The sequence below is a fragment of the Chiloscyllium plagiosum genome, unplaced genomic scaffold, assembly GCF_037043375.1.
Source record: "Chiloscyllium plagiosum isolate Xiang-an unplaced genomic scaffold, Cpla_swu_hap1 HiC_scaffold_47, whole genome shotgun sequence".
Classification (NCBI taxonomy): domain Eukaryota; kingdom Metazoa; phylum Chordata; class Chondrichthyes; order Orectolobiformes; family Hemiscylliidae; genus Chiloscyllium; species Chiloscyllium plagiosum.
Window position 1 is genome coordinate 39,250,936 of NW_028270185.1, and position 15,023 is coordinate 39,265,958.

The 15,023-nt window shown below is 44.2% G+C and overlaps 1 long non-coding RNA gene across 1 annotated transcript in view; it reads left to right on the forward strand.

Moving 5' to 3' along the window:
* The first annotated feature begins 777 nt into the window (after positions 1–777).
* LOC148136105 (uncharacterized) overlaps positions 778–15,023 on the forward strand; it is a 48,573-nt gene continuing 34,327 nt past the window's right edge. The window contains exons 1-2 of the long non-coding RNA XR_015754669.1: positions 778–895; positions 6,938–7,035. This is a non-coding gene — a long non-coding RNA (uncharacterized LOC148136105). The remainder of the gene's footprint in view (positions 896–6,937; positions 7,036–15,023) is intronic.

The window sequence follows — 15,023 nt, forward strand, 5'->3', positions numbered from 1 at the left end:
CAGTCCCTGATACCATGCTCCAAGAAGGCAGTGGAGTAGGATGTTCCAGCCAGAACTCATCTGCGCCACGTGTTCTTCTTTCTCTTTTCCTGTCCTTTTCTTCCTGGCCGCTGGTGAGCAATGATTCCTTGCCTGTAGAGATGATTCCCAGCCTCTGGAAACCACTCCCGTCCTCTGGGGAGCAAAAGTCCTTGCCAGCAGAGATGATGTGCACCCTTTGGTGATGACTCTTGGCCTGGCACAGAAGCCTCCTCTCACGGTCTCTTGGCCTGGCCCAACAGCTTCCTGGCATGTTGTGGGCAGCCTTATGGTTCCCATAGCAGCATTCCGGTGAGGCGTGACATCCTCCTGGCCTGTTGCAAGGGCCTCCCAGCCTAGCGCAGCAGCCTTTCAGCATGGCGTGCCATCCTCCCATCCTAGCGCAGTGGCCTCTCAGTGTGGCATCCTCCTGACCTGGTACAGTAGCCTTACAGCACAGTGACCTCCCTGCCTGGTGCAACAGCCTCCCGGGGTAATATGGCAACGGTCTAGTCTGGCGTAGCAGCCTCCTTGCATAGCGGCTTCCCGGCATTGTGTGTCACTGGTGCGAACTGAAAACTAGCTGCCAGCGTGGTCTGCTGTCCTGAACTTTTACTTTTGTATCTCAGTCGGTACTGTAATTGGTGAGGTATAAACTCCTCACTGTACTCACCGTGTATATGTGACAATAAAGGCTATTTTATGTTTGCTCTCCTAGAACAAAATTGTGGTGTAATTCTGGTGATCTCCATGGAGAGTGCTAGTTAAACCATGAAGACTCCTAGCCCTAGTGTGTGCTCCAAATCTGGGAGGGGGATTTCCATTCACAGGGAGAGGGACTAGGAGAGAAGGTTGGGTGCATGAACCTGGACATCAGGTAAGAAGCTTTACTGAATCCCAGATAAAGTATCTGATTTCTAAACTGGAAAGATGCAATGAACTATGTTACATGGAGTCAGATTTTATTGGGTGTGAAGACTGTGGTTTAAAGGCTTGAACATGTGGAGGAATTCCATCACAAATATTGGAAGTTGGGTGGCATGGTGGCTCAGTGGTTAGCACTGCTGTCTTGCAGCACCAAGAAGACAGGTTCAATCCCAGCTTCTGGTGACTGTGTGCTGATTACACATTCTTCCTGGGTCTGTATCAGTTTCATCTGGGTGCTCTGGTCTCCTTACACAGTCCAAAAATGTGCAGGGTCGGTGGATTGGCCATGGGAAACACAGCATTACTGGGATTGAGAGGCAGGTGTTTGAGTGGGACGCTCTTCAGAGAGTTGGTGTGGACTTGTTGGGCTGAAGGACTTGTTTCTACACTGTGCAGATTTTTTTAAAAAAGCACTTCTTTTAATTTTGGTGCAATCTAACCTGGGACATGGTGGTTGGATTCACTGCTGAATACCTTCAAAGTTCTGATTGTCAGTATGTTCAGTCCTGTGCATGAGGGAGTGACTCAATGTCCAATCATTCACCTGTCCATAATGTTGAGGGCATCCATTTCTGGTTACTGTGGAGTGATTCCATATCTTGTACTGTCCTTCATAAAGTGTGGATATAAAATTCTGGAGGCAATCTGAGCTGTGGAGACTCCAAAACTGAATGCAAACATTTTGCAGTTAATGTCCATGTCAGGTGTCTCCCATTCTCTACTTTATTGATCCCAGATGTCTTCTTGTGGATGTTGTGGTCTTATAGGAAACTCCTGCCAGTCACAGTAACCTGTGAAAGAGAAGAAACAACTTCTGCTTCCCCCAAAAAATATTGAGTGGAGTGTTTAGAGGTGGAGTGGTCGATAGCCACATTTGATACCCATGAGGATGGCCTCAACGGGATCTGGGGTTCATGTTCCACTACAGTTGACTCCACTACAATATACGCACACATACACACACATTCTTATATGCACATACACTCACATTGACCCACTCACATACATATTCTATCTCTCAGCCACACACACATAGAATCCCCACTTGCACACCCTCTCATAGGTTATACTCCGTCACACTCACAGTCTATCAAGCATACACACACACTCGCGCGCGCACACACACACTCTCCCTTACACACACACATGCAGACACATGCATGCACATACACACACGCTCCTCTCTCCCTCACATGTACACACACAGACATTTAAGTCAATGGGCTGAATTGTATTTGCAGATACAATTTATTTTGCTCAAAAAGCACATAACTTGCAGGCAGTGAATGCAGGCAGTTAATCCATGTAACATTTTATAAGTTCCTACGTTGGAACTAGAACCAGTCTGACTCAAGGATGGAATACAGATCGTCTCTAACCTCACACATTTAATGCATTGTCTGAGCAGTATTGTCAATTTTTTTGTAAAACCTTAAGTTATCTCGGGAATATGACTTGAAAGAAATTCTGGAATTTACATATTAATGAACTAAAACCAGCAATCCTTTCTAAAAGAAAGACTTAACAGCAATCTAGATTTCTTCAATATATTGTATCAGTTGCATGACACTATGATCTTGTGCTCTAAATTCTGTGTCTTATGAACCTGCCCCATGAGCTACCTAACGAAGGAGAGGTGTTCCGAAAGCTACTACAGGTACACAATCCTTTATCTGAACCCTCAGGACCAGTTGGTTTTCGGAATTCAGAAGTTTTTGCATTTCAAAATAAGTGACTGTTTAATTGTGAAATTTTTAAAAATTGTACTGAACAGCAGTCTCATTGGTGAGTATTACAGGCCCTGAGACAGAATTGATGCCAGCCAGTGCTGGGTCATGGCCTCACATTACATCTGAGTGATGTGGGTTGAGTGGTTATGGAGTTGGGTTAACTGTTTGCACGCCAAACAACTTTGTGAATGAGAAAAATCTTCACAAAAGGAACTTTGGATTTGGGAGCTTTTCAGATTTCAGGATTTTGAATAAAGGATTGACTACCTGTGCTTCTAAATAAACCTGTTGAACTATAAAAGCAAATTACTGCGGATGCTGGAATCTGAAACCAAAAGAGAAAATGCTAGAAAATCTCAGCAGGTCTGGCAGCATCAAAGCTTTGACAAAGGGCCAGTTAGACTTGAAATGTCAGCTCATTTCTCTCCTTACAGATGCTGCCAGACCTGCTGAGATTTTCCAGCATTTTCTCTTTTGGCTGTTGAACTATAAGTTGGTGTCGTATGATCTGATTAAGATCTGATTAAGGAACAGATATTCTGTAAATGCAATTCAAACAGTCCTGAGTTTGTCACACTTTAGAGTTCACACTTGCTTCTTTGGAAGCGGCTGGGAATAAAAAATGGGCAATGTGTGACATAGTCGGGACAACCGACAAAGTCAGAATATTTGTCATTACCATACGAAAAGAAGAGAAATGCCCGCAACTCGAGAAATTGGATTTGTGAGTTCTGTTAGTGACATTAAATATGCTGGGCAAAATCGAGTCGTAATGTCTTAAGTCAAATGTCTCATTCAAGATTTTCTCTATTTAATGGCCCACATTCTGCATTCTGTACTGTTAATTCTCTGACATGCTCTCAAACTCAATTATTAATCATAGTCACAATATTGCAGATACTAAACTCAGTTATTTGTTGAAACAGATATTTTTATTCCTATTAATATTTTTTTATTCCTGTATGTCCATCCTCCTATTCACGTGTCCACTCCACCCCCTTCCATGAACCAATCACAATTACCCCCACCTGCATCCACCTATCACCATCTCACCTGCCTTTCCCCCAGCCCTACTCCCCATTTATTTCTGAGCTCCCGTCCCCTTCCCTCCCTCGTCCCAATGAAGGATCCCAGCCCAAAACATCATCGACTTCCCTGCTCCTCCAATGCAGACTGACCTGCTGTGCTTCTCCAGCTCCACATTGTTGACTTATATTTGTTTATCTCCAGCGGATCATTTAACTTTGGAAACTTTGGACCAAACATATCCACCCAACTGAGAATATTTTCCCACATGCAATCCATCACATTTCCAAGCTACATTCATGGCTCCATTTGTGAACAGATCAGAAATGATAAATATAATAAAAATAAAGCATCACATGGTTTCAAATAAGTTATCATTCTATTTCCCACTGCAGTCAGACATTCCATTGCATTCAGTTCCTCACAAACAATTACAATTTATAGTCTGAGATATACCTCACGGGTATTCTGCTATTAGTGCTCCACATTTACTCCAATACTATATTTACAGATACCCACAGAAAAACAAGAATACTGGCTCAGAAGTTCATATCTGAGCAGTTACCCACACTCTGTACAATTCCACAATGACACATCCTCTTAGCAACATGAGGTTCCAGCCTGAGGTTTATGATCCCCATTCAGTACAATTCCATGATCAGAGTGATTCCTGGAGATCTGGATCAACAGTACACAACATTACAATCAATATCTGGATAATGCAGAGTGTCTGTGAGCTACAGACAGAGTTTCTTTCCTCAGTTGAGGAATTACACCATAGAGTAAGTTTGAAAATATTAACTGCAGACATTAATCTCACACAATGGAAACTCGCATGAACCCAGTGATCTGTCCTCACCAATGTCATGACCCCACACATCCACTGACTGATAAAAACCCACAAGATGGTCAAAGCCATCTCGGCTGACCCTCACTTTTTACTCCATAATAACCTGCTGTATCCATTGATTAGCACTGCTGCCTCACAGCGCCTGAGACCCGGGTTCAATTCCCTCCTCAGGCGACTGTGTGGAGTTTGCACTTTCTCCCCGTGTCTGCGTGGGTTTCCTCCGGGTGCTCCGGTTTCCTCCCACAGTCCAAAGATGTGCCGGTCAGGTGAATTGGCCATGCTAAATTGCCCGTAGTGTTATTGAAGGGGTAAATGTAGGGGTATGGGTGGGTTGCGCTTCGGCGGGTCGGTGTGGACTTGTTGGGCCGAAGGGCCTGTTTCCACACTGTAATGTAATCTAATCTAAAAAATCCTCCAAACCTGGCAATATCCTAGTAAATCTTCTCTGAACCTTTTCCAGTACAATATCTTTCCAAAAGGAAGGAGACCAGAATTGCACCCAATATTCCTAAAGTGGCCTAACCAATGTCCTGTACAGCTGCAACATGGCCTCCCAACCCCTGTACTGAATACTCTTGACCAATAAAGGGAGGCATAACAAACGTCGCCTTCACTATCCTATCTACCTGTGACTCCACATTCAAAGAGCTATGAACCTGCACTCCAAGGTCTTTTTGTTCAGCAACACTCCCTCGGACCTTACTATTAAGTGTATAAGTGCTGCTAAGATTTCTGGCTGTGACAGTTGCTCCATTTTTGAGGTTGTTTTAGGTGTTTGAGGTGATTTCCTCGAATTTCAGGAGTAGCAATTACTGTTTTATTTGCTGTTGTATTGATATGGAACTTTGGAGAGTTATTGATTAGATTCCCTACAGTGTGCAAATAGACCCTTTGGCCCAACAAGTCCACACCGACCCTCCAAAGAGTAACCCACTCAGTCCCATTTCCGTCTGGCTAATGCACCTAACATTATGGGTATTTTAGCATGGCCAATTCACCTGACCTGCACATCTTTGGACCTGTGGGAGGAAACCGGAGCACATGGAGGAAACCCACGCAGACACGGGGAGAATGTGCAAACTCCACACAGTCACCCAAGGCTGGAATCAAACCTAGGACCCTGGTGCTGTGAGGCAGCAGCACTAACCACTGAGCCATCGTGCCGCCCAAACTGAGAAGGTGACCAAACTGATGGAGGAGGGTAAAACTGTTGATGTGGTGTATATGGATTTCAGTCAGGCGTTTGATAAGGTTCCCCAGGGTAGGCTAGTTCAAAAAACTATGGAAGCATGGGATTGAAGGTAATTTAGTGGGTTGGATCAGAAATTGGTGAGCTGAAAGAAGACAGAGGGTGGTGGTTGATGGTAAATGTTCATCCTGGTGTACTGCAAGGATCTGTGTTGGGTCCATTGCTGTTTGCCATTTTATAAATGACCTGGAACAGGGCACAGAAGGATGCATTAATAAATTTGCGGATACCACTAACGGCGATGGAGTAGTGGACAATGCCGAACAATGTTACAGGTTACAGAGGGACATAGATAAACTGCAGAACTGGGCTGAGAGGTGGCAAATGGAGTTTACTGTGGGAATGTGTGAGGTGATTTACTTTGGAAGGAGTAACAGGAATAAAGAGTACTGGCCTAATGATAAGATCATTGGGAGCGTAGATGGGCAAAGATCTCAGTGTCCATACAAAGACCCCTGAAAGTTGCCACCCACGTTTAGGTTTAAAGAAGGCATACAGTGTGTGAGGTTTTATTGGTAGAGGGATTGGGTTTTGGAGCCACGAGGTCATGTTGCAGCTGTACAAAACTCTGGTGCAACTGCACTTGGAGTACTGTGTACAGTTTTGGTCACTGCATTATATGAAGGACGTGAAACCTTTGGAAAGGTTTCAGACAAGATTTACTAGGATTGCCTGGTATGGAGGGAAGGTCTTATGAGGAAAGGCTGGGGGACTTGTTTTCATTCGAGACAAGAAGGTTGAGAGGCGACCTAATTGAGACGTATAAGATAATCAGAGAGTTAGATAAGGTAGACAGTGAGAGCCTTTTTCCTGAGATGGCAATGGCTCATACGAGGGGACATAACTTTAAATTGAGGGGTGATAGATATGGGACAGATGTCCGAGGTAGTTTCTTTACTCAGAGAGTAGGAGGGGCATGGAAAACCCTGCCTGCAACAATAGTATACTCACCACCATCGAGGGCTGAATGACCTCTCCTGCGCTGTATTGTTCTGTGTTCTATTTTCACCGTGAGGAATTGAATGGAAACTAAGTTTGCTATTGTTGAATATAAATGTGCAATTCAAAGACACAGAGACCTGACACTATGTTATTTCCTCTTTTAAACTTCTCATGTTTTTGTGTTAATTTGCCCAGACGTGTGTGTCAGAGTATTCAGTGAGGAAGAGTGAACAGGAGCCTGTCGTTGCATTTCCCTCTCTGGCCTGCAGTGAAAGATTACATTCCTGCCTCAGGTAACTGTCTGTGTGGGGTTTGCACATTCTCCCTGTGCCTGCGTGGGTTTCATCAGTTTCCTCCCACAATCCAAAGATGTGCAGGTCAGGTGAATTGGTAATGCTAAATTGCCCACAGTGTTAGGTGCATTCGTCAGCAGCAAATATAGGGGAATGGGTCTGGGTGGGTTACTCTTCAGAGGGTCAGTGTGGACTTGTTGGGCCAAATGGCCTGCTTCCATACTCTGAGCAATCTAATCTCATCTCATCTAATACTCACCTACCTCCATATCATTTATTTTTCTACCCACTTCATTCACTGAGAACAGATTACTTGATATGAATGTTACTTTTGTGTGTATGTAATTCATCTCTTGGTTTTGCTTGTGTTGTTCCACTTCCTACTAATTGTTGCTGATTACTAACAGCACTTTACACTGGCTTTACACCTCCAGTCTCTGTCATTTTGCCCCTCAGATGGAGTCATTCCTTGCCCATGAGGAAAGGAGTGTTATCATGTTGCTGCTCCTCCTTCTCCTTTCGGTCCATTCCTCACGTGGACTCCTCGTTCCGTTCTCTGCTGCACCTAATGTTGGCTCTGAGTTACTTTGATTGATTCACCAATTGAATTATTTTTATAACTGGATATGTCACGGCGTACTTTAACTGGTCTCTGAAATGTTTCTGTGTCACCACATAAATAAGGGCATTTGTGCAGCAACTGAAGTTCCTCAGCATGTATCCAATCTGACCAAAGAGACGAAAAGAAACTTTATCCAAGGAATAACCAGCATTAAAGAAATATAAAATATGCAACAACCAGAGAAGTATGAAGCTGGCAGATATGGCAAAGAGTACAATCACAGAATTCTTCCTGCTCTCCACCTCTGGATCATTCTGTGTTTTTCTCTGACCTCTCAGTTCCTTCCGCACCTTAATGGCCTCGAAGATATGTCTGACAGTCAGAATGTTGATAAAGAGAATAAAAGTGAATGGGAACAATGGTGTTAAAAAAGTCTCAAAATATCTAAAACCTATCCACCGAGGATCATTATAATAACCAGACCAGGTATAACAGTACCATGGAACATTGTTGATCATCTTTCCAGGTCTATATACAAAGGCATTTGGAATGTTCTTTAAACAAAAGAAGATGCAGATTGTTGCTAGAACCCTGGTTGCAGTTTTCCCTGTGCAATACTTAGTTTTCATCTCATGTAAACAAATGGCAACAAATCGATCAAAGGAAAAAGCAATGGTGAACCACACAGAACAATCAATGGTCAAGCGGTTGAGGACATAGAGAATGGTACAAACAGGAGTGATTTGCAGGAAACACGGTGGATAATAATAACGTTGAAATCGGTGAAGGATGATACAAAAAACAATGAACAGTAGATCTGACACTGTCATAGCCACCAGATAGTGAGTGCTGCATGTAGAAAGGCCACATTTGCCCCAAGCTAAGTTTACAATCACCACTAGACTTACTGTAAGAGAAAAAAAAGGTTTTAAGTTATTAATCAAAGTTTTTTTGTGCCTGAGCCCAGACTGTAAGTAATGACACAAAGATAATTGTTGTTCCATGTCATATGAAGCTTAAAGAATCTGAACCACATCTCTCTAAATTAATCATTTGCACTTTTAAAGGATATAGGAGAACATGAGCAGCAGATTACTCACAGAAACACGGTCATATACTCAAGGTGGTTTTGGGTCAGCAGCTGCTTTACAGGTTAGTCTAACTGGCTGACATTTCCCCTAAGTCCCCAGCATTCACACAAAGACACCTGGTATTAGGAAAACAAAGAACATCAGACACCTAACATGGATATTGATCGCAAAATTTCTGTATTCGGTTTTGGAGTCTCCATAGTTCAGTTTGCCTCCAGAATTCTATATCCACACTGTATGAACTGCAGGAGAGGGCATTTAATCACTCCACAATGTCCAGGAAGGCTGGGTTCTATATTATGGACGAACAAATGATAAGGCATTGAATCTCTCCCTCGTGCACAGGATTGAACATCCTGACCATCTGAACCATGAAGGTGTTCAGCAGCAAATCCAATCACATTGTACCAAGTTGGATAGACACTACAATCAGGAAGACTTCAACATTTGACCCAACTCCTCCACCTGTCCAAGTTTGTACAACATAGCCCTCAGCAAATAAAACCTGAATTCATGCAACTTTGGTCACTCTAACTGTCCTGAAGAAGAGCCCTGCTTGAGACCTCTACTTTCTTCCTCCTGAGATGCTGCCTGACCTGCTGTGCCTTTTCCAGCACCATGCTCTATCTGCAGCCCCCATAGTCTCCTCATTCCTAATGACCTGCTGAACCCACCCATTGCCCTGCTTTATCTGGGCTCCCATTTGGAGCGAGCTGCCTGAGCAAGATCCACCAACACAATCCCTTTCCATCAAGGAATGGGAAACACCAGGTGTCACTGAGAGGTGGGTTGTTACAAAACCCATCTGACCGATAGCAGACTGTGAACTACCACAGAGAGAGGGTGGTCTTCCAAAACTAGCCAGGGGCCGGTGATCAGCCAAACTCCATTAATGTGGTCTCTGTCTAAACCCATTCTGCACATTTTAGAAAAACACAATGCTGAGGACCCTCCTAACTGACAAACTTTAAACTCAGTCAGTAAGGACACTATTATCTGACAGTGGGATTTGCCTTCCTAAACGAAAATATATTATTATCAGTTGTTGATAGAGCATAGAACATTGCAGCGCAGTACAGGCCCTTCGGCCCTCGATGTTGCGCCGCCCTGTCATGCTCATCTGAAGCCCAACCCACCGACACTATTCCATGTACGTCCATATGCCTGTCCAATGACGACTTAAATGCACTTAAACTTGGCGAATCTACTACCATTGCAGGCAAAGCATTCGAGACCCTTACTACCCTCTGAGTAAAGAAACTACCTCTGACATCTGTCTTATACCTATCTCCCCTCACTTTAAACTTGTGTCCCCATGTGTTTGCCGTTCCCATACTTGGAAAAAGGCTCTCTCTGTCCACCCTATTTAACCCTCTGATTACCTTGTATGTCTTATTAAGTCACCTTCCAGCCTTTTTGTCTAATGAGAACAGCCTCAAGGCCCTCAGCCTTTCCTCGTAAGACATTCCTTCCATACCAGGCAACATCCCAATAAATCTCCTCTGCACCGTTTCCAAAGCTTCCACATCCTTCTTATAATGCGGTGACCAGAACTGTACACAATACTCCAAGTGTGGCTGTACCAGAGCGTTGTACAGCTGCAGCACAACGTCCTGGTTCCGGAGCTCAATCCCTCTATTAATAAAGGCCAAAGCATCCCCTCTATTAATAAAGGCCTTCTTAACATCCCTATCAATCTGGGTGGCAACTTTCATGGATCTGTGTACATGGACACCGAGATCTCTCTGCTCATCTGCACTCCCAAGAATCTTACCATTAGCCCAGTACCATTCCGATTACGCCATCCACACTTGTCCACATTAAACTCCATTGCCACCTCTCAGCCCAGCTCTGCATCCTATCTATGTCTCTCTGCAACCTACTTCATCCTTCTTCACTATCCACAACTCCACTGCCCTTAGTGTCGCCCGCAAATTTACTAACCCACCCTTCTAAGCCCTCATCCAGGTCATTTATAAAAATGACAAACAGCAGTGAACCCAATACCGACCCTTGCAGTACACTGCTAGTAACTGGACACCAAGATGAACATGTTCCATCAACTACAACCCTCTGTTTTCTTTCAGCAAGCCAATTACTGATTCAAACTGCTATGTCTCCCACAATCCCATTCCTCCGCATTTTGTATAATAGCCTACTGTGGAGAACCTTATCGAATGCCTTGCTGAAATCCATATACACCACATCAATCAGTTTAATCTCATCTATCTTTTGGTCACTTTGTCAAAAAAGTCAATAAGATTCGTTAGGCACGACTTACCCTTCACAAAACCGTGCTGACTGTCCTGATCAGATTATTCTTTTCTAGATGGTTATAAATCCTGTCTCTTATAACCTTTTCCACCACTTTACCAACAGCTGAAGTTAGACTCACTGGTCAGTAATTACCAGAGTTGTCTCTACTACCCTTTTTGAACTAGGGAACCATATTTGCTATCCTCCAGTCCTCAGGCACTATTCCTGTAGACCCAATGGTGATTTGAAGATCAATATCAAAGGCTCGGCAATCTCTTCCCTTGCTTCCCGGAGGATCCTAGGATAGATCCCATCCGGCCCAGGAGACTTGTCTATTTTCACACTCTGCAGTATTTCTAATACCTCTTCCTTGTGAACCTCAATCTCCTCTAGTCTAGATGCAAGTATCTCTGTATCTTCCTCACCAACATTTTCATTTTCTATAGTGAACACTGTCGAAAAATATTTATTTCATGCTGCCCCTATCTCCTCTGACTCCACACACAACTTCACACTATTATGTTTGATTGGCCCTAATTTAACACTCGTCATTCTTTTATTCCTGACATACCTATGGAAAGCCTTAAGGATAATCCTGATCCTATCCACCAACAATTTCTCATGTCCCCTCCTGGATCTTCTGAGCTCTCTTTTTAGGCCTTTCCTGACTTCCTTGTAACCCTCAAGTGCCCTAATTGAGTTTTCACATTTTGTCCTAACATAAGCCGCCTTCTTCTTCTTGACCAGGGATTCCACTTCCTTAGTAAATGTTTTAAAAAATTCTCAAGGTCAGGTTCGTAGGAGAGTAGTCTGACACAGAACAAACAGCCAAGAGGCGAGTCTGCTAGAATATGAGCATTTTATTCCCCGCAGCGTCGCCACAACCAGGTCTCATACTTACAACGGGTCTGGCTTATACTCACTCTACATGTAACCGGAACTGGGATCCGTCAGTTCTCGTAGAGCGGTTGCCAACAACCCACGCTCGGCGGTTAAACGTAACCCCGGAGCAGACTCCCGGGTCTGGCTTATACTCACTCTACATGTTACCGGAACTGGGAGCCGTCAGTTCTCGTAGAGCGGTTGCCAGCAACCCACGCTCGGCGGTTAAACGTAACCCCGGAGCAGACTCCCGGGTCTGGCTTATACTCACTCTACATGTTACCGGAACTGGGAGCCGTCAGTTCTCGTAGAGCGGTTGCCAACAACCCACGCTCGGCGGTTAAACGTAACCCCGGAGCAGACTCACCGAACTGGAGACTTTTCCAGCTGATATACTCTTTTCCAGATAAACATTCATGTGAACAGCAGAGCAAGGCTAAAAAACACATTCCATACTGGTTACATACAGATAAGAAGGTTCACACGGGACTAAGCAACACCTTAGATTCACACATGTATTGGGACATAATTTTAACTCTTTCACCACAGTAAACCACAGCTCAAGTGCTCTATATCTTCTTCCCTGCCTGACAGGTACATACTTATCTAGGACACACAGGAGCTTTTCCTTGAATAAGCTCCACATTTTTAATGTGCTCATCCCCTGCAGTTTCTTTCCCCATTCTACGCTTCCTAAATCTTCCCTAATTGCATCGTAATTTCCCTTCCCCCAGATGTAACTCTTGCTCGGTGGAGCACACCTATCCCTTTCCATCACTAAAGTAAACCTGACAGAATTGTGATTGCTGTCTCCAAAGTGCTCACTTACTTCCAAATCTAGCTCCTGGCCAGGCTCGTTACCCTGTACTAAATCTAAAGTGGCTTTGCCCCTTGTAGGCCTGTCTACATACCGTGTCAGGAATCCCTCCTGCACACACTGGACAAAAACTGACCCATCTATAATACTCGTACTGTAGTGATCCCAGTCAATATTTGGATAGTCGAAGTCCCCCATGACAACTACCCTGCCTCTCTCACTCCAGTCGAGAATCATCTTTGCTATCATTTCCTCTACATCTCTAGGAGTATTCGGAGGCCTATAGAAAACTCTCAGCTTGGTGACTTCTCCTTTCCTGTTTCTAACCTCAGCCCATACTACATCAGTTAATGAGTCCCCAAATATACTTTCTACAAATGTAATATTGTCCCTGATCAACAAGCCACACCTCTCCCTCTTTTACCATCTTCTCTGTTCTTACTGAAACATCTGAATCCCGGAACCTGCAACAGCCTTTCCTGTCCCTGCTCTATCCATGTCTCCGTAATGGCCACAACATCGAAGTCCCAGGTACCAGCCCACGCTGCCACTTTATTTCGGATGCTCCTCTCGTTGAAGTACGCACACTTCAATCCAGGTTCTCGCTCGCCAGTGTCAGGTACTTGATTTGGGAACTCCCTACTCTCATCCTCTTCTGTACCTCTCCTACAATTTTGGTTCCCATCCCCCTGCTGTATTAGCTTACATCCACCTTAATCACTTTAGCGAATTTCCCACCCAGGACATTGGTACCCCTCTGGTTTAGATGAAGACCATCCTGCTTGTAGAGGTCCCACCAACCCCAGAAAGAGCTCCAATTATCGAAAAACCCGAAACTCTCCCTCCTGCACTATTCCTGTAGCCACGTGTTCAACTCCTTTCTCTCCCTGTTCCTCACCTCACTAGCACGTGGCACGGGCAGCAAACCAGAGAAAACAACTCTGTTTGTCCTAGCTCTAAGCTTCCATTCTAGCTCCCTGAATTTCTGCCTCAAGTCCCCATCTCTCTTCCGACCTATGTCATTGGTGCCAATGTGGTCCATGACTTGGGGCTGCTCTCCCTCCACCCGAAAGATCCCAAAAACACGATCAGTGACATCGCGGACCCTGGCAATCGGGAGGCAACACACCAACCATGAGTCGCTCAGAGAACCACAGAACCTCCTATCTGTCCCCCTATATATCGAGTCCCCAATGACTACTGCTCTGCTCCTCTTCCCCCTTCCTTTCTGAGCAGCAGGTGCGCCTCAGCTTTCCCCTGGTAAGTCACCCCTCCCAACAGTATCCAAAATGGTCTACTTATTGTTGAGGGGAATGGCCACAGGAATAAGGATGATTCAATGCAGAGTTTTGTATGAGCTAAGTTGTTACAAGACTTACCAGGAACACCAACCACAGCGAGGATGGTGTCAAACACCTGATCCACCCTTTCTCTGAGAAGATGCATTTTGTTGTTTCTTTCCCTTCCTGCTGCTGGCAATCTGTTGGAATCAGAGAATTCTCTCGGAGATGGAGCTGACACACTTCCAGAGACTTTATTTTATACTGTGTGGTATCTCCACTGGGAAACCGTGATTACATCTTCAAATTTTTATATCATTTTGAACAAACAATTAATTACAACACATTTATTTTAATGATATGATATCATTGAGATTTAAGTCTGTATTTGAATACTCCAAAGACTAGATTAATCTGATCCTGTTAGGTCTCAAATGTTCATTCCAATTTGTCTTCAACAACAATACTTGCAATATTTCACTCACTATCAATCCCATCAATATCTGAATATCTTTTGATATCCTTTTCAGTGATGACCTTCATTCTGCTGAGGTTATTCAGACATTCAATACCTCATGTTGTCGAGCTCCTTGAGAGCTGTTCCACTGCTCCCTGTTATCCCACAGCTTTCCTTGTTAATCCAGCTGTACGACTGATTTGGGAAATTCTCTCTGTGAATGAGCACTCTCATACAGAACCTGAAGCTGATACCGACCACACCGACAGCTGGAACTTCCACTCGGTCGCATTTTCTCAAAACAAAAATCAGAACCTTACATTCAAATTAATACCATGATGGCATCATTCGGGATAAATGTCCCCTTCATTCCATCGAGTTTGTACCTCCAAAATTACACAAAAAGCAGCACAAGTCTCAGTCCCCAGCACTTCGTCCATGGTCTTGAATGTTTTGACATTTCAGTGCATATCCAAGTACTTTGTGATGGTTTTGAGGATTTCTACCTCAACTCCCCTCCTGGACGATGAAGCGCAGGCCCCTATCCTCTGGGTGGCATGTCCTCTCTAAACCATTTGCCATTCAGCTTAAAATTACACCATCTTGTTAATTGCCTTCTGACTAAGGGGGAAAACTGCTTTCC